Genomic DNA, 26,081 nt, shown 5'->3' on the forward strand with positions numbered 1-26,081 from the left:
CAATTATGGCTAAGAATGATCAGAAATAATAAACTTAAATAGTTGTTTTGGCTCTATTCAGGAAAAAGGAAGATCAAAGAAGGGAAAACACTACTATTTGGGGTGGAAAATATTACACTAATAAAAGAAATTGGGAAAGCAAGGCTATTCAACTCTTGTACGTTCCTATTTTGAGAAAACAAAAGCAAAATCAAAATTGAGTAGTTCAATTTCCTCAACATAACCATCTACCCTGATATTCAGTTCATTCCTTCTTTTTTCCTTCTCTTGCATGAATGTACCTAAGCAACAAAAACACAAAGACTTTTTTAAAAATGTATTTACCATTCAGTGTCAGGCTCTGATTCCTTAGCCTTCCTAACACGATTGCAGACTATCTCCAAAATTTCTATTTTACTTCTCTAGACATGAGGTTATCTGACCCCATTTGGTAAATTAGGTATCATTGATTGAGTATTTAGAAGTACATGAAACAAAAAGGCACAGCACACTCCAATAATCTAAGATATCTTGGTTTAAGATGCTGCAGCTCATGCAAAACCTATTTCTCAGATTGCTCTGTTTTCTCAACTACAAAATGTTGGCTCAAATTCCAGCCCTAATATATTTCCACCAAGTATTCTTATTGTAATACTTTAGTAAATATCCCTTTCAAAAAGGGTGGTCAATGGATAAAGAGTGAGGCCAAGAGATAGGAGCACCTGGATTCAAATTTGGTTTCAGATACCTGCTAGTTCTGTTACCCTGAGTAAGTCACTCAATTCCCATTGCCTATCCTATTTGATAAGAAGACAGATAAAGATTTTTGGGAAATTATAAAAGAAACCCCATAACATAGAAACAATATATAGTGCAATAAAGGACTTCAATTAGCTGGTCAACTAGCAGAATTTTTTTTTCCCAAGAGCAAAGCAGTAAAAATAAATGTATTGATTCATCTTAATTGTAATTTAATCTTTAAAATTGTGAAGAAATCAATGAAGAGAAACTCCATGCTAGATTTCGTTATCACCAACAAACTGATTGCAGGAAAGGTGACAAGAACTTTGAGGGAAAATTCAACGTTTTGTTTAACAGTTTCTGTAACTTCGACTTTTGTTCTGAAAAGAGAAGGATGGGTAGAATCCTGTGGACTAATAAGATACAAGGACAGTTGGCTCAGGAGTAATGCAAGGATGTCAAGAATGAACTTTAAAGACACTTAAAAGAGCAATTTCAAGTGTGTGAAGGATTAAATTTGGGGGGCTAGGAGATTAAACAAAAGCCATTGCTCAGTTTATTAAACACAAAACACATAGTTTATTATTAGGAGATATATATAAGAAATAGGAAGGAGGAAAGTGAAAGTAATCCTACAATAGCTTGTAACTATATCCCAGATCCCAATCCTAACTAAAAAACTCTAAATCTATTTGCTTTGAGGGCAGTATCTTCTGCTAGGCCAAAGCTCTGGCCTACTGTCCTACTCTCTCTATCTAATAATAGAACCGCTATCTATCTACCTTATCTACCCAAGTTATAAAAAATCAATAAAGCTATTAAGGCTTTCCTTTCCTTTCTATGCCTCCAACCAGAGAGAGGTCAAGCAGCATATCCTCTCCCCAGGAGACCCAGATATGAAAAGTCCACAGGTAAGTAAGAACTCTTGGCCACATCCTTATAACTGTTACTAACTGACAAACTGCACAGTAAGGGGTCCCTTACTAAGCAATCTCATTACTCTTTTGCCTCTTAAATAGAAAAAGGGAAAAATTAATAAAAACTCACTTAACAGTTAAAAGGTAAAGAGATTGTTTAAAGAGTCTGCGGTTGCAATATAGACCTCACTGAAAAAATCAAATTTTTGTTAGAGGCTTCTCTAAGGGTGGGATTAGTGAATAAAGCAACAACATGTGCCAAATCCACTTAGTTTAAATGAGAAGACATTTAATCAATCTTAAATCATATGATATACATTAAATGTGAATGAGTGATGAACAACAATAGACGCAGAAAAAGCCTTTGACAAAATACAACACTCATTCCTATTGAAAACACTAGAAAGCATAGGTATAGAAGGACCTTTCCTAAAAATAATAAACAATATATATCTAAAACCAAGAGCAAGCATCATCTGCAATGGGGATAAACTTGAAGCCTTCCCAATAAGACCATGAGTGAAACAGTGAAACAAGGATGCCCATTATCACTTCTATTATTTAACATTGTACTAGAAACACTAGCAGTAGCAATTAGACAAGAAAAAGAAATTGAAGGTATTAAAATAGGCAATGGTGAGACCAAGATATCACTCTTTGCAGATGCTATGATGGCCTACTTAAAGAATCCTAGAGAATCAACTAAAAAGCTAGTAGAAATAATCAACAACTTTAGCAATAAGTCATCAGCATTTCTATATATCTCCAACTCATTTTAGCAGCAAGAATTAGAAAGAGAAATTCCATTTAAAATCACCCTAGACAATATAAAATACTTAGGAATCTATGTGCTGAGACAAACACAGGAACTATATGAACACAACTACAAAACACTCTCCACACAATTAAAACTATATCTAAACAATTAAAAAACATTGACTGCTCATGGGTAGGAAGAGATGACATAATAAAAATGACAATTCAGTGCCACACACATTGAACTACCAGTAACTTTTTTAACTGAATTAGAAAAAAAAAAAACATAACAAAGTTCATTTGGAAGAACAAAAGATGAAGGATATCTAGGGAAATCATGAAAAAAAATGCAAAGGAAGGAGGATTTGGAGACCCAGTTCTCAAACTATACTATAAAGCAGTGGTCATCTAAACAATATGGTACTGGCTAAGAGACAGAAAGGAGTATCAGTGGAATAGACCTGGGGTAAGTAACCTCATCAAGACAGTCTATGATAAGCTCAAAGATTCCAGCTTTTGGGACCAAAATCCAATATTTGATTAAAAAAAAAACTGCTGGGACAATTGGAAGACAGTATAGCAGAGATTAGGTTTGGATCAACATCTAACACCCTACACCAAGATAAACTCAGAGTGGGCGAATAACTTGAATATAAGGAAGGAAACTGTAAGTCAATTAGGTGAACACAGAATAGTATACATGTCTTATCTTTGGGAAAGGAAAGACTTTAAGACCAAGCAAGAGTTAGAAAATATCACAAAATGTAAAAGAAATAATTTTGATTACATCAAATTAAAAAAGTTTTGTACAAATAAAACCAATGAAATCAAAATTAAAAGGGAAACAACAAATTGGGAAACAATCTTCATAACAAAAAGCTCTGACAAATGTCTATTTACTCAAATTTATAAAGAGCTGAATCAATTGTACAAAAAATCAAGCCATTGTCCAATTGATAAATGGGCAAGGGAAATGAACAAACAATTTTCAGTTAAAGAAATAAAAACTATTAATAAGAACATGAAAAGTGTTCTAAATCTCTTATAATCAGAGAGATGCAAATCAAAACAAAAATGATGTATCACTGTATCTAGTAGATTGGCTAACATGACAGCAAAAGAAAGTAATGAATGCTAGAGGGGATGTGGCAAAGTTGGGACATTAATGCATTGCTGGTGGAGTTTGATCCAAACATTTTGGAGGGCAATTTGGAACCATGCCCAAAGGGTGCTAAAAGACTGTCTGCCCTTTGACCCAGCCATAGCACTGTTGGGTTTGTACACGAAAGAGATTATAAGGAAAAAGACAGGTACAAAAATATTCATAGCTGTGCTCTTTGTGGTGGCAAAAAAATGGAAAATGAGGGGAAGCCCTTCAGTTGGGGAATGGCTGAACAAATTGTGGTACATGTTGGTGATGTAATACTGTTGTGCTCAAAGGAATAATAAACTGGAGGAATTCCATAGGAATTGGAATGACCCCCAGGAATTGATGCAGAGTGAAAGGATTAGAACCAGGAGAACTTTGTACACGGAGACTTATACACTATTGTACAATCTAATGTAATGGACTTCTCAGTGGCAATGCAGTGATCCTGAACAACCTGAAGGAATATACAAGAAAGAACACTATCCACATTCAGAGGAAAAACTGTGGGAGTAGAAACAACAAATAAAAACAACTTCTTGATTACATGGATTGAGGGGGATATGATTGGCGATGTAGACTGTGGGTGAACATCCTCATGCAAACAACAACATGGAAATAGTTCTAATCAAAGACACAAGTAATACCCAGTGAAATTGTGTGTCAGCTATGGGAAGGGGAGGAGAGGAGGGAGGGAAAAAATATGATTCTTGTAACCAAGGAATAATTTTCTAAATTGACTAAATAATAAAAAAAGAAAAATTAAAATAAAATATAAAATAAAAACACCCGAAAAAAGAAAAATCAATATTTCAGAATTCAAAGAAAAATGAGCAAAAAGGAATGTATATAAAGTAATAATTTTAAAATTTTTAATGATACATTAAATGTAACAAAGTAATAAAGGCAGCTAAACTTCTTTTGATCTTCTTTCAAGTATTTAAAAAGTTTTACAGATACTTTTTCCCTTTCTTTTTCACTTCTCTATCACTGCTATCTATCTCCCACCCCATAGAAGCTCTCTCTTATACGAAATAAGCACAGAAAAGCAAAACAAATAACCACATTGGCAATGAATGAAAATACATTGCTCATTCTCCTCTTGCAATTCACAAGTTCCCTTTAAAAAGGAAGGTGGCATGCTTCATCATTATTCAAATAAAGTTATGATTGGTCAATACAATAATGAGGATTGTATAGTCCTTGTATGTACCACCCCTCCCTCTTTCTAGTTCATTACTTGAGAGGCAGAATGACTCCAATTGAGATGCTGCCCTTCTCCTCTCCATTGTACCTGATGACTTTTTTTCAAGCCCCCTTCCCCTCTTCCCAGAAGCCCAATGGGAATGCCTTCTCCCTCCCTTGGCTGGAAGAGGGTGGGGGAGGGGCATGACATTCAGTCTCTGTGGGCAGTAGGGAACAGCACTCAGTCTGGGGGTGGTGGATTGGGGGCACAGCCTGACACTCCATCTCTAAAAAGCTCACCATTACTCTTCTATTGCAAGCCTAGCTGTCCTCAAGGAGAGTTCTAACCAGAAGGCTGACCAGAAGATAATTAATTTGATCACTATGACCCACAATACCATTTACTAAAATGTGGAATAGTTCCTATCTGAATCAGTTGGGGTGGAGGGAAACTTCTTTTTCATGCTATCATGATTCTTTTGAAGTTGCATAATAAAATCAAATGATTTAAGAAGTTTTAAAATATAACCACACAGAGGAATGATGTTATATTATTCATTTACATATAACCTCTAAGATATTGTGAATTCTCAATTAACTGTAACTAAGATAGAAAAAAATAATACCTTGAAAAGGAAGCAAATACCAAAATTGAATTTTGTACCTGAACTCAAATTGTAAACTATTATAAACATACTTAGAGAATTCTATAGAACAAATATTTCTATCAACATAATCTGTTGGGTTTGGGATTTTTCATAATAGTATATTTTTATGTAAAAAATAGTAATTATCCCTATTTCAATATTTTTTATCCATAGGTCATAGTATTAGCAAAACAAAGACAATCAGTTAAAAGTATATTTTTATTACTCCTTATGGTTCTAAACATATTAAAATGTTATACTTTGGTATATATGTTAATGTATCTCTTCTAAAATATATAACAGATACTATATGATGAATTAAAAATTATCATTATCTTATATTGATTTAATGAAGATACATTTGCATTCAATAACACAAAACAAGACCTATATTATTCATATTAAACTGGTCATTCAAAGTTCCTTAGAAGACTGTGAAAATTTTTGAAAGACTTCATTTTTAAATAAAGAGCAACATGCACACTTAAGGGTACATATACAAGGGTACATAAAGTCAAGGAGTAATAGAGTAATTTTATGAAGAAGGTTCTAGTTTTCCTCCTACTGCCAATAGTTAGTATTGATTGTTATTAAACCACAAATCAAATCATGGCACTTCTGTGCTCAATCAAGATCATCTAGTGGCTCCCTATTTCCTCTTGAATAAAATATTGATCCTTCTGTTTGACATTTATAGCACTTTACAGTCTGGCTCCATATTACTTTTCTGGTTTTATTGAATACTCCTCTCATTACTGGTTCAACCAAACTTATATTTTATTCTGTTTCCCATAGAAAATATTAGCTTTATTATCTAGCTCTTTGATGTGCTGTGGCAAAGTATAGGCAAGTATTACCTATATTTGGAATGGATATCCTAACCTCCACTTTGTAGACTCCCTAGGATCTTCTAAAGTCCACTCCATTATCACTTCCTAATGGAAGTCCATTCTCCTCCCTCTGGTCTGCTAATGTTTTCTTCCTGGAAATTATTTTGTATATTTCATACTAGTCCATTTGTACATTGTTTCCCTTTTGAAACATAAACTTCTTGATGTCAAGGATCATTTCTTTTTTGTGTTGGAATCTTCAGCATATAGCTTAGCAACTGGAAGATATTAGGTGCTTTATAAAAGTGAATTGAATGGGTATGTGGCGGAATCAGTATTGAGCTCTTATAGATTAACTTGCTAAATTGTCATTGGTTGCCCTGCAACGTTCTTTGCAAAGATCAAGATACCATAGAGTGTTATAAGGAAATGAGCAGGAGTAGATGCTGCAAAGGAAGAAGCAGGAAGGTTCCAGAATTCTAGGAGAGTGACAAGTTGCTTTTCCTCGGGGACAGTTGAAGCCAGAGGTGGCAGTGAGTCTAGTTCCTTGGGTAAACCTTGTGAGTTGGACTAGTCTCCCTATCTTATGACTGTATCCCTTATCCAATGGCGAGTTCCTGTGTCCCTGTGAGAGTATCTTATGGCTTCTAGAGTGATTTCCAAGAGAGCTGCTCAAGACATCCAAGTGCCAGCTTTCAGTGAGAACTCTTTCCTCTTGTCGTGTTCCCACTAATTTTAATTCCTTACTATTTTTAAACATCAACTAATAATTTAGCTAGTTGTAGGAATTGGATTTTTAGGTAAAGAAGTATTAAAGAGTGTAAATACCAACTGTCATAGTTAACAACTTGATTTTGGGGGGAGGATATTTATAGTTTTAAGATTAACCATAACACTAAATTATCCTAATTCCCTTCCAATCCTTTCCTTTTCTTGGATAAGAATAAAGTAACTCTTTAAAAGCCTACCCAACCCTAAAATCTTCTGTTAACTGGCCCAAATATCCATAACCCTACCTAACCTTTAAACCCTGCACATATAACCATATATATGTTATATTATATTATTTACTTTTATTTTATTTCAAAGATCAAGCTATCATCGAGAAACTATTTTGTTCGGAGTTTGAGCATATTTGACTGCAAAATTACAAAATGATGGTAATTTCCTACTGCCATGAAAAGAGTTGAATAACAAAGAATACTGAAATTCTGGAAACATATGTTTAGAAGTCTCAACTCTGCCATTAACTAGCACTGATGTCCTGGATTAATCACTTAATCTCTCTTAGTATCAGCTTTTTCATCTGGAAAAAAAAGTTCATCTAGGATCATAGAATAATAACAAAAGGAGATCAAATAGTACTTAGAAACCATGTAGTCTAACCCCCTATTTTAAAGATAAGGAAACTGAGATGCAGAAAGCTAAAGGGATTTCCCCAAGTTCACATAGCTAGAAATTAAACTCCAAATATTCTATAACATAAAAGAAAAAGAGAGCCACAAAATCATCTACTTTCAGAAATCTTATCCATCCTTTATCCATGAGCACAGGAAATCATTTTCAACATACCTAAAAGATAACCATCTAATCTCACATTGTTGCATTCAAATCAATCTACTTTTGGACAGTACTAAGTGTTAGCAAATTTTTCTTCATAAAGAATACTTCCTTCCTGGTAAAATTAAGAAATGGGATATTTTGCAGCATTTAATAAGTATTTGATTAATATCATAACAGCAATGAAAATAAAAATATCTAATTGCATCAAACTCATGGAAATAGTTTTTTTTTTTTGGTTTTCATTTGTTATCTTTTTTTCTTGGTTGACTATCTTTATTTTAAAATCTGTGAAGAAAAAAAAAACAAAGCATCTTCATATAACTGAAGAAAACAGCAAATGCCATTTGCAACACACTCCCTGCCTAGCATCTGACCAACCTCTAATGATCTGGAAGATAAGTATAAGATATAGTGCAAAGGCAGTATACCTCACACGATGTATGAGTAGAGACTGAAGCTATGGCTATAGATTAACTGACCAAGGCAAAAAGATACCTAGTATAATGAAGGTAATGCAGCAAGTCTGAATTAGATTTGTGGCAACTGGTCAAAGCGATCTTCTGGTGGTCATGTCATGGTCAGACTGGGTTGTCTTATTGATTTTGACTACTTCACTCTCGATCAATTCATGAAGATTTTTACATACTTCTCTGTACTTTATTTTCATCATTTTTTACAATATAGTAACATTCTCTTTTACCACAATATTTTTAGCCATTCTCCAAATAATGGGTATATACCTGTTTCTAATTCTAAATTTCTAAATCAAAAAGTATTTCTGTGTGTGTATTGTGAGGGTAGGTATTTCTTCCTATTAATGGTCCTTTGGAGTATTTGTAATAGTGGAATGTGTGTTAAAGGGTACAGATATTTCAATCATTTTATTTCCATGATTCCAAATTGCTTTTCCTAAAGATTGTATTGATTCATAGTTTCACCAATGATACACTAATGGGCCTCTCATTTTGTATATACTATTTACTCTTCTCACCATTATTATCATTACTAAATTATAGAGGGTGAGATAAAATGTCAAAATTGCATTATTTTACATTTCTCTGCTTATAAGTGATTTGGAAAATTCTTCTGTAGTTATTAATAGTTTGGTGCTATTTGACAGGACCAAGTTTTATTTACTATTATAAAAGGCACAGTTTTCTTTTCTTTAGAGGTTGGAAACAATATCCCAAGAACAATTACTAGGCTAATAAATAAAGTGAAAAAATAAAAGCAATGGGAAAAGAGACCACAGTAATGAGCAGATGACTGACAGAACTTCATAATTTGTACCTCTTTTACTACATGGAAAATTAGAACTTAAGAATTTTGTAAATATTTATTGAAATGAAAACTGAATTTTACAAAGTTATTAATTCTTTTTATGATTTTTGTGCATTACTTATATTTCCTAATTTTTTTCTTCTACCACTTAATTAATTTTAATTAAAAAATTAAATATCTCTCTTTAACAATTCTAAGAATTCTTATTGGGCTTCTGTCCAATCTATATTTTTCTTTGGGACTTTGCTTATATGTCTTTTCAAGTCATTGTCTTCTTCTGAGTTTGTGTCATAGGTTTCCCTGTCCCCAGCGAAGATTTTTTTTTGCATGTGTTTTATGTAGGGGGACTGTCCCAATTTTCAGAATTCTTATTGTTCGCTATTTCTATAGATTGCTTTGTGGGCCTATAAGTTTTTCTTGCTACCAAAATACAATGACATACGGGTAGAAACAGGATAACTAGGCTCTGTCATGGTCTATAGTCTAATCCTTATTCATTTAGGGGCTTTGTTCTCTCAATACTATAATTATTCTTTGTCGTAGAACTAGGAACAGTATGCAAAAAAAGGGCCACTATTTACTATTTGTTTTAAATCTAACTTTTTTTCAGATCATATGCCAATACAAATTTTAATGTTTATTTTCTGATATTTGGTAATCCATATTCTCTTCCTTCCAGTCATCCTTCTTCCCCAAGAAGGAAAATAATATAATAAAGACTGTACATATATTATAATAATAATACATTTCCAGTGGTTTCATCTAAGAATATATTTTTTATTGCTTTCATTAGATGGTGCGGATTTCATTGACATAACGTTTAGAACAATTGGGCCCCAAAGTGATATAAAACATATCAGAAAAAATATATATATTAAATAATATTTGTTCAATATTAAAAGCATTTTTATAAGAGATAATTATAGTTTTGAGCTGAGGTTTTTCAAGTACATTGTTCTTCAATCAGTCCCTGATGCATTTATATGAAACCTATACTTTGGATATCTCATATGCTCCCATCATAACAGAAAGTTAAAGATTTAAATGACATGTTTATTGTCTTAGCAAATCTTACAGTAATAGTGTTGATTCTGTTTCTATTAATCAATAAGATAATTGGAAAAGTTAAATGTTAGTATATATAGTTAATATATATTTAATATTTAATAATAAAAACTCAATTAAAATTAAATTACTATGTTATCTAAATAGAGAGAAAATGCCTGGTTACTGATATGGGAGTAATTTCTGAATAAACTTCATATGTGAGTAAGATTATCAACTTGTCAAAGTAAAAATTAAAAATTAAGACAAAATTGGAATTCAGAGCAAAAAATAAATGCCATAAAATTGAAATATATAATGACAGATTGAAATAAGTTATTCCTTATAAAAAATGAATGGATAAAACACCAAAAACTGAACATCTACTACCACAATTTTCCAAGTTCTGTTATAAAATACTCAATTTCCTTGACAACCACAAAGATATAAAATCCAAGATCAGAGCTATTTAATATATAATAATTATCTATTTACATATCACTTGTAGTTTTACAAGACTCTTTAAAGTCATTTGACCCTCACAACTATTCTTGGGATTTGTTTATATTAGCATCTCTATTTTACTGAAGAGAAAACTGAGGCAAGCAGAGATTTAGTGACTTCCCCAAGGTCACACAGCTATTAAGTATTTGAGGCAAGGTTTGAACTCATATTTTCCTTGCTCTATGTCTACCACCATGTGTATCAAGCCCTCTAATTCCCAATGTAGTTGTATGCAAAATCATATCGAGGATGGAGAATAGTTCAAGAAAAAAGAAGTATAGTGAAGCCTTGGTGAGAGACATAACTAAGTCTACATTTATATAGCAAACTTTTTTCTCCATAAAATACAAAGGAGTTATCATATCTCTACAATAACAACATAGTTATTGATGTTCTGATTATGGAAACAGGGATTTCACTAAAAAGAGGAGGATTTTGAAGGAAAAACAAATCATTGAGATAGTTGAGGAACTGAATTATGAATTATGAAAAGTGGTAATGAGACAGGATATTAAAATGGTTGATTGTAATTACTTTTAAAATAATTAAGAAGGCATTAATAAATATAAACCTACATGCCTTTCTTTATGAAAAAATCTGTGCAACTGTTGGTAGAAACCCTGATGAAAATGTAAGAAGGAACAGGTAGAGAAATTTTGACAAATGATTTCCTATAGTCAACCACATTATAGTTATACAATTGACTGAAATTTTCAGTGAATACAAAATCCCATTCTACTTACCTTTTGTTGATCTATTTAAAAGTATTTGATTTGTGAGAGCAAAATTCAGCCTTGACAATTCGGATCCAAGAAGGTGTCTTCCATACATATGTTGAAATCATATAATAGTCCTTTAAAAGATGGAATAATGGAATGTTAATTCTGATTATTCATGTAACTTGGAACACAGAAAAGTGAACTATATGTTGATTTTTAAAAGTAGATTATATGCATCTTAGAGTTCAAATGAGTGGGAGTTTCACTTAATAAAATAAATGAGAATGACATATTACTGATTGCATTAAGCCTTGAAACTATATGAAATTTAAATGAACTTCTAAATGAAGTACATAATTATTCAAAAAGCCTTAGCTTTATAAACCATACAGGAAACGTCAAATAGATGAAGAATGTCAGTTGTCTAGACTATGATATGTAGCTGGATGAACAGAACAGTTCATTGAGTTGGAATGTCAAATCAAGACCTTGTGGATGGAGGAAAATATAGACAAATAATAAGACAAGGCTAGAATTGGACATGAAGAAAATAATAGAATGGATATTTAAGTAAAATTTTCCAGTACTTTCAATATCTCTAAGCATCATTTTGATAAAAATCCATCTTTTTAACACTAATCTTTCAATGATGTCAGATAGAGCAAATGACGTAAAAAGGACATATATAAGTCACTTGAAGGTTTGCAAAGTATTTTACATACATTTTTCACTAATATACCAAAGTTATTCCTTGAATCAGATAGTAGAGGTCTCACCCCCATTTTACAGATAAAGAAATTAAGACTTACAGAGGTTAAGAAACTTGTCCATTATCACACTATTATTATAAGAGTCAGAGGTAAACCCAAGCCTTACTAATTCCAAGCATTCTATGCACTATGGCAATTTGCCATTCAGACTTAGAGGAATCAAAATTTCAGGTCACACCAAGGGAAATGGTGACCATATAAAAACTATACCATATTACCAACAGTGATTTGCATTCAAGATATATAAAAGATACCAGAGGTATGTTTACCAGTAAAAAGATGTGGGTACTGTAATGAAAGGGAGGAAAAATAATATATGGACAGTTAGATTGCTTCATTGATATTTCAGTGATGTTGAGATCTAAAGTAAAAGTCTCTAGACTACTGAGTAGAGGATTTATGGAGAATATGGACAAGAGTAACATAGTTAAGAGGTTAAGAATGGGTTACATTTCATACTGGAGTATAATCATATTGAAATAGTTTTGATTAGACTTCAGTGTCACCACACTGACTTCTCTGATTAAAGCTAACATCTAAATTAAAAAAAACAATAATACATAGTATTTCAAAAAGATAAAAACTAAGGTAAAATATTAATTCTGCATGATGCATGATGATAATCAAGTACCATAGTGACCCTTGTAAAATAGTGGAGCATATCTAATCGATAAGTTGAGCATATTGTCTGCATTTAACAAGTATACTATGTGAGGAGGAATGGTCTTTTGTATTATTTAATAATTGACATTTCTGCAAATGTTAATTATTTGGAACATTTCAGTAGGAATACTGTCCAATAACATGGATTTTTAATAAAATATTTGACACATTTGGCTGGGCAGAATCAAGACGTTGAAGAAGAGAAGCACTTAGCAAAGCACTTCCAATACTCAAGTCCAAACATCTTTAAAATAATGCCACATTGAATTCTGGAGTGGGATAATTAACAATAGGTCAGAATAAGGCATTCTTTTCAGCCCAAGACACCATAGCACATCATACAGAGAGATTTGTGTTACAGAGGGCATGGCTCAGAGACCAAGTGGATGAAATGCCACTGGTAGAATTAGGTGGTGGTGGTGATGGAAACAGCAAGAGCTTCAGGAGCTATTAAGCCAGAGATAAAAAGAGGTCCTAGCAACTGGTCAAAAATACATTACAGAGGTGGAACCAAGATGGAAGGGTAGAAGAAAAGCTCAAAGTCACCATGAGAATCCTCTCCAGCCAATCTTAAAATAATGCCACAAAATGAATGCAGGAGTGAAAGAACCAACAAGGAGATAGAGTTAAACAACTTTGAAGAAGAGAAAAAACCTAAAAAGTAGGCAGAGAACATCTGGGGTACTGGGGTGAAAAGGGAGCACAGCCAGCAGGAAGCTATAGCTAGCAGTGAGGAGCAAGCCAAAGGGAAGCTACACCTCCCCCACCACCCGCACCTTACATCTGCTGTGCCAGGTTCAGAACCTAATCCCAAGCCAACATCCAAACCTGCAGTGAAGTCCAGAATTCCAGCCCAGAGCAATCTGTGCTGAAGCTGCCTGATCTGTGTGGCTACCGAGTGAAGCCAGGAATCCCAGTCTGGGCCTGTGGCAAGGACATAGATGCCAGTTTTGAGTAGTTGGTAGACCCAGAGTGGGAAGGGGGATATTGATCCTCTTGTCAAAAGCTCAAGGTGGAGCCCCCGGACAGGACAATCTACAGTGTGACTGACAGGATCAAGCCCACAGTGAGACCAAAAGCTAACACCTAAGCCTGTGACTAGAAAAAAAAAAACACCTAACTAAAAAGAAATTTTATGGAGACAAAAAGCAAGGCACATATACAGAAGGAGATAGTGAAGGCCAAGCAAACACACACAAAGTCCAAAAGAAAAATATGGATTAGAATCTCAGGAGCAGTATTAATTGAAATCCCAAGAGCTCAAGGGCTATTCCGTGGTAAGGACCAGATTAAAGAACAAGAGAGCAGTGATCACACTTCTCCTCAGATCACAACACTTTGGAAGGACAAAAAAAATTTCCAAATCCCCAGAACTTGCTCTGTAAAGAACAGTTACAAAGACAAAAACAAAAACAAAAACAAAAAAGTCTGAAGCTTATAACAGTGCCCCATCCACCCATGCCAATAATAGAGTCCAACATTAGTATAAAGTTCCCAATCAAGAAATAGGGGGAGAAATAAAGAGAAGAGAAAGAGGGGGAAAATAGGTCAAAACAATGAGCAAACAATAAATAAAAAGAAACCTAACTGTATAAAACAACCAGCGTGACAAAGATCAAGACAAAAACTCAGAATAAGATTAATTAGAAACTATCTACAGCATTTAGAAATTTTCCTACATTTTCAAACACTAAATTATTGTTATAATCTATAAAAGTTATCTAGAAAGGAAAATGTGAAGTTAATTTAGTAGTTAAGCAATGAAATCAGAAGGTCTTTTAAAATCTCACAATTGATTTTTTTAAATTTGAGGAACTATTGATAACTATATGGTATATATATATATATATATATATTTGACATATACATATATATAAAGTAGAATACTAAATATGGGAAAGAAAAAGAAAAGAGACTAGATAGTACTTGATTATCCTATTTGCATATGGAAATATACTACCAAAGTCCCTTCTAGAGTCATTCGTTCAATTAGACTTATTACCAGCTAATATAGGATAAGTTAGTTGATATCAATGCTTTTTTTTATATTCATGAGCAGAAAAGATTACTTATCCTTCACTAAACAAGTAATAAGAAAAAAGATGATGATGAGATAATAATATTTATATAGTGCTTTATATTTTACAAAATATATTATATATGTATATATATATTGTCAGAAAAACATATATTTTTGTGAGTTTGTATATATATGTAATATATACACAAAGCCACATATATATAAATTAAGTCAAATAATTGATAACTGAATACATTCTACTCTATAAATCAGATATATTCTTTTACCTTAATATACATCCCTATAATGTGTATATCAGGTAATATATCCCTATATATACATATATACAACTATATCTAGTGATAATAATTATTTTTACTTACAACAATGTTATAAAGTAGGTGCTATTATTATTTTCATTTTTCAGGTGAAGAAACTAAGGCTATGAATAGAATACTGAGAGACAAATAAGTGTTTCCCAAGGTGACACAATTAGTAAATATATGAGTCAAAATTTAAACTCAGATCTTCCTGACTTCCAGCATTTCATTATAGGACTGTTGCAGGAAGAAAAAGTTTCATTGACACAGTGTAAGAATGAGAACATGACCAGGATGCAAGAGGTAGTATTCTAGTATTGTTTGTATCACAGATTTAGTTGTATGATTTGAGGAAATCTCATTAACCTAAGTCTCAATTTACCAGTGAGATATAGATCTATTTTTCTCTAATCTAAATTTTTATAAAATCCATTTTACATATAAAATGATGGTAATCTATCATAAATTTCTTGGCAAGAGAAAGAAAGAAATTTTAGACAGAAAGCTTCAAAGGATATAGCCATCTAATCTGCAGGAGAGATCTGAATCTCAAAAAGAGGGAAATCTCAGGACTGAAATTTTGAGGATTCAAAATAGATAATCCTTATGAAGAGGAAAGGGAGAAGGTACCTAATTTAACCAATTCGTATTTGAAAAGAGAACACATGGGAGAGGAAAACAAGAATAAGTAAAATACAAGGATTTTTTAATGTACTATAGTAAAGGGAGGCTCTGCTTGGAGAGGTAGCAGCTTTGATATTACCTGTCATCCAGGATGCACCCCATAACTCCTCAACATCCTATACAGGCAATTGAGGAGGAAGTAAGATGCAATGGCCCATCTCCTTTTACTGATATGAACCTATCTGAGTCGTTTTTAATCTCATTATTAAAATTATCAATAAAAGCTGTCTGAATTCCTTGATGATCTCCAGTGATTAGCCCTTCAACAAATTGCTACCTTGATGTATTTAATAATTTAATTTAATTTAAAAATTTTAATTTAATTAATTAAAAAATTTTTTAAATTTAATTTAATAATTAAAAAAATAATAAATAAAAACAGGTATAAATAAAATGTAGTATAGTCTAATGAATAGAGTCCAAAGTGATAAAGTCTAGAATAAGCTGAAGATAGTGAGTAATAAATGCAAAGACCAGGAAAAGTTTTGTTCTTTTGGTTTTTGACTGAACAACAAAAACAGATGTACCAGATATGTTGAGTACTATGGATATAAAGAAACACAAAACATCCCTAATCTCAAGGAACTCAATAAAATTGGGTGAGATAAATACAGTTATGAGCACACCCACACACATACACACACACACACACACACACACAATTAGGATAAATCAGAGATGATCATCAGAGAGAACATACTGGCACTAAATGGGAACAGGAAATCCCTCTTGAAGGAGGTAGGATATTACACAGAATTTGGAAGAAAACAAAGAAGGCTGAAAATAGAGATGACAAGGGAAAGAATTCCAGATTTGAGTGACAAGGAGAAAAAATGTTTAGAGCCAGGAGATGCAGATGGAATAGCAAGAAACATCAAGGAGCAAGGAGACACATGTCATGATATCACAGAGAACATGGGGGGGGGGAGATAAGATATAAGACTGGGAAGATAGGAAACAGGTTTTGAAGGGTTTTGAATGACAAAAGTAGGGTTTCAATTTGATCCTAGATATGATAACAAGCCCCTAGAGTTTACTAATAGGTGGTGACAGAGTGAGGAGCTGAGGATACCACCTAAGTTGATCGGAGGATGATAGCATCCTCAACAAGCAAGATGACTTTGAAAGGAAATAATGAGTTCAGTTTTGAAAATGCTTAATGAGTAAGTTACTTATGGGATGACCAGCTTGGAATAGGCAGTTGAAGGTGCTTTGTTGGACATCAGGAGAGAGGTTAGAAGTGGACAAAAATAATCAGAATCATTAGATATTAGCATTCATGGGAGCTATTGAGATCACTAAATGTAATAGTCAAGAGGAAGAAAAGGACACAGGACAGAGCCTGAGAGGATATTCCTAGTTAATGACATAGATTAAGATCCAACAAGGAGTCTGATAAGGAGTTTTAGATAGATAGGAAAAAAGTCATTAGAGAATAGCATCATGAAAACTTAAAGAAAATAAAGTATTTAGAAGAGTGTAATCAATCCAGTCAAGTCAAGAAGAATGAGGATAGAGAAGGCCATTTGATTGAAATTAAGAGATTATTGGTAATTTTGGAGAGAGCATGTTCATTTGAATGATGATGATGATGGGAGCCAGACTACAAAGAATTATCAAGAGAGTAAGAGGAAATGAAGAGGAGACACCTACTGAAGAAGTCTTCCTGGAAGAGTTTAGGCACAGATGTGAGAAAAAACATAGGATGATAACTATAAGGAATCAACAGAGTACTTTTCAAGGATAAAGGAAGACATGAGCATGTCTGTAAAGTAGTAGGGAAACAGTCAATAGACAGGTAAAGATTGATAATTAGTGAGAGTGATTATGATTAGAGGGGGCAAAAAGAAAAAATGGGATAGGAAAAGGATTATTCATTCATGTAGATGGGGGGATAGTCCATCTCTTTATGTGAGACAAGGATGAAGGAAAAGATGATGTCAGAAGGCATCAGAATGATGTAAGATGAGAGAAAGAGAGAAGGGGGAGTTCTTAGTGAATTGCATTATTTAAATTAAATGTAAGGCAATTAAATGTAAGGCAAGAGGCTTGTGGTGGGGAAGCAATGAGAAGATTAAGGAGTGATGAAAATGTTTGGAAAAATCTCTCTGGTGGAAAACAGTAACTCAATTAGGGAAATGTTAAATGTTTGTCTCACTATAGTGAGTGGTCTGTTTATATGAAACAACATAAATTTGTAGGTGGAGCTAGTTTGTTTTTCAATTTTTTAAAAAAGTTTATCTTTACCTTTAGTCTTAGAACTCTAAGATTGAAGAGCAGCAAGGGCTAGGCAATCAGGAAAAGTGACTTATTTAGGGTCATACATCTAGAAGGTGTCTAAGGCCAGATTCATACCCAGGTCTTCCAACTACAGTCCTAGCACTCTCTCTACTGTGCTATCTAACTTCCTCTCCGCGTGGTATCTTGAAATAAATTAAGTGATTTCTCTAGGGTCACACAGCTAATAAGTAAATAAGCCTCAATTTGGCCTTATTTCTTTTAGTCTCTGGGTTCAGTCACTGAGCTGTTTCTATGTTGAAAATTGAGCAATGTGTATATAAACATACATATTTGCCCATATATCCCATCACTATTTTCTGCTTTGTACTGAATATATTTATATTCTATAAAATCTATACCAACATAGATTTTAAAAGTTATTTATATAATTATTTTATTAAATGTTACAATCATATTATTTAGGATATAATTTATTTGAATACATATTTCTTTTTAATTTCTATTTCATATAAGATGATGCTTATGTGGAAATGTAATATAGAATTATAACAGCTATATCCATATATTTACTATTTTGAGTTTAATGTTTGGAAACTAGATTGAAAATTTTAAAGGAAATAAATGTTGACATATGAAACTCATCAAACAACTCAGACTTAAAACGAAATAGATTTTTGGAAGATAGAAGCAAAGCTGGGTAACAAAAGGTAATATAAGACAACAACACATTCCTGATAAAATAGTATCCGGAAAGCTGAATCTTGGTAAAAGAAACTAAAGACAACAATTTTTTAGCCATTTGGGAGGAAATGCAGAATCAAAGAAGGAGCAGAAATGTGTTTAGTATAAACAACATGATGATATAGAGTATGATGAACACAATGATGATAACTGACCACAAAGAGAAAGAAGTATTACTAAATTCTTATTTCCTCTGTGAATAAGAATGACCTTTCTACTTTGAAAGAAATAATAAAATTGATCAACATGAAGCTGATACTCAAGATAAGTAAGAAAATAGTAAAAACAGTGTATAAGCTTCCTTTGATGAATTCAAGGCACCTGGCCTAGATGGGAACTAAAAGAACAAGTAGAGGTTATTGTTGAAATACTTGGAGTTTTGTTTTTTTTTTAAACCCTTACCTTCTGTCTTGGAGTCAATACTGTGTATTGGCTCCAAGGCAGAAGAGTGGTAAGGGCTAGGCAATGGGGGTCAAGTGACTTGCCCAGGGTCACACAGCTGGGAAGTGTCTGAGGCCAGATTTGAACCTAGGACGTCCCATCTCTAGGGCTGATTCTCAATCCACTGAGCTATCCAGCTGCCCCCTTGGAGTTTTTTAAGATAATGAAAAATGGAACAAATGCCACAAGATTTGGGGGGAACCTCTTCCAATTTTGAAAAATGGAAAAGAACAAAGTCTGCAAATAATAGATTGGTGAACTTGACGTCTGTTCCTAGAAAATTCTAGAATGGGTCATAAAAGAGATGACTGATGAACATCTGGAATGGAAGGTGGTATTTACTAAGTTCTAGCAAGACTTCATCAAGATTAGGTCATGAGAGATTAACCTCATTTTCTTTTTTGGAAAGGACTACTAAATTAATAGATATGGGAATGTTGCAATGTAATTTAACCATATTTAGCTATTGATAAAAGTACTACATACGATTCTTGCCCAGAAAATGGAATGATATAAACTAGATGAGAATATAGTTAAATGTATTTAGAATTAGATGGATGATGATTTAAAAAGTATTTGTTAATGGTTCATTGTCAACATGGTAAACTGAGTACAAGGATCTGTATCTGGGCTTATAATGTCTAACATTTATCAATAACTTGGATAAATGACATGTTTTAGATGATGCCAAGCTAGGATGAATAACACATTGGATGACAATCAAAATCCATTTGGGTATATAGATGCTAGGACAATGAATCTAAAAGAAGTAAAATTCAGTAGGCAATGTGCTCTGTTCTTGAGAGATCTCATATAGATAGCTGTGTTCAGTTCTGGGTGTCATGGTTTTAAAAGCATATTGAAAAAGAAGATAATGTCCAATAGAGGGAAATTAGGTTAGTGAGTGGCCATGAGTTCATATTATATGAAAATAGTTTGAAGAAACTTTATTTAATAAGGAGAAGGGATTTTTATGACATGATATCTGTCATTAAGTATTATTTCATAGGCTGTGGAGTAGAAAGGAGGTTAGATTCTATTTGGTCTCAATGCAGTGGGTGAATGTTACAGAGAAATCAATTTAAACAATGCCATTGATAAAAATGTTGTGCTGCATGAGGCTACTTATCATATTTGTTATGGTAGTAACGCCTTTGATATGTTGTTAAACTATATGACTATAAAGGTTCATTTTATCCCTCAGATTCTGCTATTCTGTAATATTAATGAGGTGATGATGTTGATGATGTAAACTTCCTATAACTAGTACCCATCAAGTATCTAGCAAAGCATTTGAGAAGACTCACTCATGCTACTCTTGTGGACAAGCTAGATGGTGGCTAGATGATAGTATAGTTAGGTGGGTTCAGATTTGGTTGAATTCACACTCACAAAAGGAAGTAAATAGCTACCTTATGTCTACTCTAGACTAAGTACCTTTCTAAAAGGGCCCCATTGATCCCTTTTAGGGAGAATTTAGATAGGAACCAAACTTTAATTTGTTTTAAGAGATTGTTCTCAGATTTCTATTTTGGGAGGAGAGGATTGAGCCAGAGATTATTAGATGAACCCCTGTTTAGGGCTACATATTCTTATGTCTGAACCTAGCACATAAGTCCAGAAGGCCCATTAGTAAAAGATTCCCTAGAAGTTTCAGTTCTAAGTCTGCTTAAATATATTTAAAGATATAATAATGGTCTATAAAAGGAAATAGTGATCACAAAGTGCCAACAAGATTTCACCACATCATGCAGCACTCATCCCCCCCTCTTTTTTTTTCAAAGCTATTAAACTTACTTTCACCTTAATTTTGTTCCTGCTCCTTCCATCTTTTGGCTTCACTGAGATCTGGCTCACTCCCAATGGCATGGCCTCCCTGGCCATTCTTAACAGCACAGGTTGAACTTTTATTCATTTCCCCCAGCTCACACTGATGGCACTGAATTGGAATGCTCTTTTCTCCCCATTGCCACTTCTAAGTTATCCTTCTACCAATATCACTCATCATCTTCTCCTGTCCAATCGTTCAATCCATATTTACCACCCAATTAATATTCTCAAAGCTGCTGCCTACTGACCATTCCTCTTCAACATCTTTCTTCATACTAAGGGACTTTGACGTAAATCAAATCAACATCCCTCCAAATTCCTCAATATATTAATTCTGCTTGTCATTCTCCACCCCATCTCAGCTATTCACAGATGTGTGTGTATTCTTTATCTTGCCATCATCTACAAATGTTCTCCTTTCATATTCATGAACTCTGATTCCCTTCCATGATCACAATCTATTGTTATTCCACATCTCTTTCTGCCTTGAACTAACTGAACTTTGTATTCACTTTTACACTTCTCTGACTTACTCTCCCACTCACTATAGAAGTAGTTTTAAAACTTTTATAAAAAAAAAAAAGTGAGCATTAAAATATTTCATGGTTCCCCTTCCCTCAACTACTTCATTTGAGAATCCTGTCTCAAATTTGTCTCATAAACAGATGGATTACCTTGCCAAGGTAAACACCTCTACATTCACAACCTCAAACTCATCCTTAATTTCTTTCTTTCTCACTTGTTCATATTTGCTCTGTTGTCAAGACCTGTTAATATTTTTGTAACATCTCTTGAAAACCTTTCCTTATCTCTTCTCACTCTCTCACCAACCTGGAGCAGTTCCTCATCTCCTCATCCCTGAACTACTGCAATAATCTGCTGCTTAGCTTGCCCATCACAAGTCTCCTCAACTCCATTTAATTCTCTAGTATGCTGTCAAAGTGATCTTCCTAAAGTACAGGTTTGATCATGTTACTCTCTGCCCCCCACATACCCAATAAATTACAATAGCTTCCTATCACTTCCATGATCAAATATAAATCTCTTTTTAAGCCCTTTAGAACTCTTTTCAGACTTTTCAGTTTTCTTCTACCTTTTAACTCTTCATATATTCTGTAATCCAGTGACAATGGCCTTCTTGATGTTCCTCAAAGAAAACAGTCTCTCAACTCCATGCATTTGCATATACTGTACTTGATTCCTGGAATGCTCTTTTTCATCTTTGCTTTGTGGCTTCCTTCAAGTCTCAGCCAAAATTCTACTTTCTACAGGAAGCCTCTCCCGATCTCCCATAATTCTAAAACCTTCCCTCTGTTGATTATTTCCAATTTATCTTATAGATTGCTTATTTGTATATATATTAGTTTCCATAATCTTCCCCTCATTAGAATGTGAGTTTCTCGAGAGTTGTACCCTCAGCACTAGCACATAGAGGCCACATAATAAATAAATATCAATGAACTACTGACTGACTCTACTGCATACTTTCTATCACCCTCCATTTCTAAATGACTGAAAAGTTCTGATAAATTTAACTTCATAACATCTCTCCTATATGTCCTCTGTTATTATCTCCCATTGCCACCATATTAATGTAAGACCATTTCCTCATGCCTAAACAATTACTATAACCTTTTGGTTTGTCTCTCTATCCCAAGTATCTCCTTAATCAAGCCCATCAACTATCTACTCAGCTATCAAAGCTATTTAAAATACCAGGCTAAACATCTATCATACTATTTAAAGAAATCCAATTACCTACTATAGCCCTTAGGATCAAATTACATCCTCCTTTCAGGATCCAAAACCTTCAGAACTTGGTTCCCTCCTTACTTTCTCATCTTTCATTTTCCTCACTCCCATATCCTCTGTGATTCAGTGACACCAGCTGTCCTCATTGTGGTTCTTTGTGTAAGATATTCCATTTTTCAACTTTGCATATTTGTGATAGTTTTCTCCAATACCTGAAATTTACTTTCTCTTCATCTCCATCTCTTGCTCCCTTCAAATCATAGTCAAGAACCCTCTTCCTACAATAAGCCTTTCCTATATTCCTTAATGCTTGTGTCTTCCATTTGTTTATTGTCTTTATCAAAGATGTATATATATATATATAATTTTTTGATTATACATAGTTTTTTAAATTATATCTCTCATTAGATTTTTGACTCCTTGAGAGGATGGGCTCTAACTAATCATTGGTCTTTCTTTATATCATTTGCCCTTAGCAATATTCCTGGTACATAGCAGATAATTAATGAGTACTTATAGATTCATTACCCAGTAGACAATGGTAATGTAGTAGATGTAATTTAGTTAGGTCTTAGTAAAGAATTTGATATTTAGTTAATGTGATTCATGGGGGAAAATGGACTCTAAGCTAGACAATAGGACATTTAGATGAATTTAAAACTGATTCAGTGAATAGTTATAATGGCTTGATATTAATTTAAATAAGTAAATGAAATGCACTCATTAAGTGCTATGTGCAAAATACTGAAGTGAGTACTGTAAATAAAATATAAAATCAAGATAGTTCCTACCTTCGAGAAGATTACATTCTAATTCATTTAAGACACCATCAATATGGCAGTGGTGGTGGACAAGATAGAGTGTTCTAGGCTGTGAATTCACAGAATTAGTGAGTGGAGACCTAAGGGATATTATATAAAATTGTATAAAATATTTAAAAATATATATAAAAGCACTGCTTATATTTATTTGGTTATAGTTCTCAATTGTGGTAGAAGAGGTTAGGGAGAATGGGGAGGTGCAATTGTTGAGAAGATGGTCAGAGTGGAGGGCTAAAAACATTGTCTAGTGGTCTAGGTGCTGCCAGATAAAGAAGGACGTGTGAGTTTGCACTTAATGTCTCACTCAACAGAACAGACTGGCAGTGCCCCAGGAGTCTGTGATTGTTCATGTTGTGCTTATCAAAGTTGCTTTTCTTTTAATCAATGACTTGGATAAAGGGATAGATGGCATACTTATCAAATTTTCAGATGACAAAGCTGTGAACCACTGCTAACACACTGGATGACAGAATAAAGATTCAAAAAGATCGTGACAGAAGCTGAATCAGATAAGATGAAATTTAATAGAGATAATGGAAACTTTACACTTGCTCTAAAAAAAAACCCAACACTACAAGTAGAAAATAGGAAAAGTGTAGCTAAAAAGCAGCTTATCTGGAAAAGATCTGTAGGTTTCATTGAGCTGCAAGCTCAGTGTAAGTCACCAGTATGATATGGTGGTGAAGAAAGCAACTGTGACCTTAATTTTCATTAGCATTACTTCCAGTATTATGGAAATCAGACCACCTTTGATGTACTGTGCTTAGTCCCATGGACTATATTTTAGGATTAACAAAAAAGCAGGAAGGATGGAAGAAAATGAATGGAAGGAAGGAAATAAACTTATTAAGAATCTACTATGTGCCAGGAACAATACTAAGTGCTTTATATTGATTACATCATTTTATCCTTAAAACAACTCTCTGAGGCAGATGTTATTATAATCCCCATTTTGCAGTTGAGGAAAATTGAGGAGACAGAAGTTAAGTGACATGCCCAGTTTCACACAGCTAATAAGTGCCTGAGTCTGGATTTGAACTCATATCTATTTGACTTAGGTGTTCAATCATCTGAGCCAACTAGATGCCCCTGAAAAGTCACTGTCAACTCCTATATTTTTAAAAGAGGGCAGCCAGTATGCTGCAGGGTCTTGAGTTGATGTCATATGATGCAGGAGAGAACAACAGGAAGTTGGGTAGTGAAGGATAACTTTACTTCAGTATCTGAACACTAAGAAGTAGAAAAGGGATTAAACTTTTTTTTTCAGTTCATCTTTAAATGACAGAATTAGAAGCAATGGGTGGAATTTGTGAAGCAATAAATTTAGGTTCTGTGTAAGGAAAACATCCTTATACATACTGTAATTTAAAAGTAAAATGAACAGCCTCAAGAAAATTGTCCTGATTCCCCCTCTCTTTGTCCTGTATACTGTTTCGCTCGATGATCTCCTGAGTTCCATTGGGTTCATCTACCAATTCTATGTCATCAATTCTCAGATCTATTTGTTCATCCTTGACCTCTCTCCCAACCTCTAAGCTCGCAACTTTATGTCCACAGAACATCCTAAACTAGATAATGCATAGATATCTTACATTCAATGCTTATAAATTGAATTTATTATATTTTACACAAACCTTCCCTTTTTCATAATTTACCTTTTGCTGCTGAGGGTACCACTATCTTTCCAGTGATCCAAGATGAGAATTGAGGTAGTACTAGGTACTTCTCTCTTGAAACTTTTAAGCAAATGCTGAATAAATTCATTTAGGACTATTGTAATGGGATCCTTTGTTAGATTTGAGTTGGATCAGATGCCTTTAAAGTCCTCTGTAATTCATACAGTCTTCGTTTTTATAATTCTTTGACTGTGATATGGCAACAGAATATGTTAAAGATATACAAAGCTGCATTAAGGACTATATAGTCTCCAGAATGATAGAGCTGACAGCCACATTGTACTTTTCCTTATTCAGATGGCATTTAAAGCACTGTGCCTGGTTTTCAATATGCTATTTTTTTGGAATGACATAAACAAACTGGGGTATGTTCAGAAGAGGATGACTAGGATGTATAAATAACTGGAAGACATGCTATATTAAAGACAGTTAGGTGGTGCAGTGGATAGAGCATAGGACATGGAGTCAGTAAGACCCATATAAAAATCTGACCTGAGATACTAACAAGCTCTATGATCCTAAACAGAAAAATTAATTGCTATCTGCCTCAGTTTCTTCGTGAAATGGGACCACCTATCTCAAAGAATTGTTATAAGGACAAAATTGGATAATATTTATAAAGTACTTTGAAAACTTTAAAGCTCTATGTAAATACAAATCAATAATATCATTTTCATCATGATCATTTTGTCTCCTCCTTTAGAATGTATTTGAAGACAGGAATCTTTTTTGTTTTGCTATCCCTACAATTTACATATCTGGATTATCCTGGAATTTAGTAAACAATTAATAAATACTAGTTTTTTGAC

At 33.6% G+C, this 26,081-nt stretch overlaps 1 protein-coding gene across 7 annotated transcripts in view; it reads right to left on the reverse strand.

The window, feature by feature from the left end:
* SOX5 (SRY-box transcription factor 5) overlaps positions 1-26,081 on the reverse strand; it is a 1,300,541-nt gene that overhangs the window by 543,985 nt on the left and 730,475 nt on the right. For all 7 annotated transcript variants that reach the window (XM_056800784.1, XM_007503523.3, XM_056800783.1 and 4 more), the window contains one exon: positions 11,338-11,447. The gene's annotated coding sequence lies outside the window, so the exon portion shown is untranslated. The remainder of the gene's footprint in view (positions 1-11,337; positions 11,448-26,081) is intronic.

Source organism: Monodelphis domestica, chromosome 5 (assembly GCF_027887165.1).
Source record: "Monodelphis domestica isolate mMonDom1 chromosome 5, mMonDom1.pri, whole genome shotgun sequence".
NCBI classification, from domain to species: Eukaryota; Metazoa; Chordata; class Mammalia; order Didelphimorphia; family Didelphidae; genus Monodelphis; species Monodelphis domestica.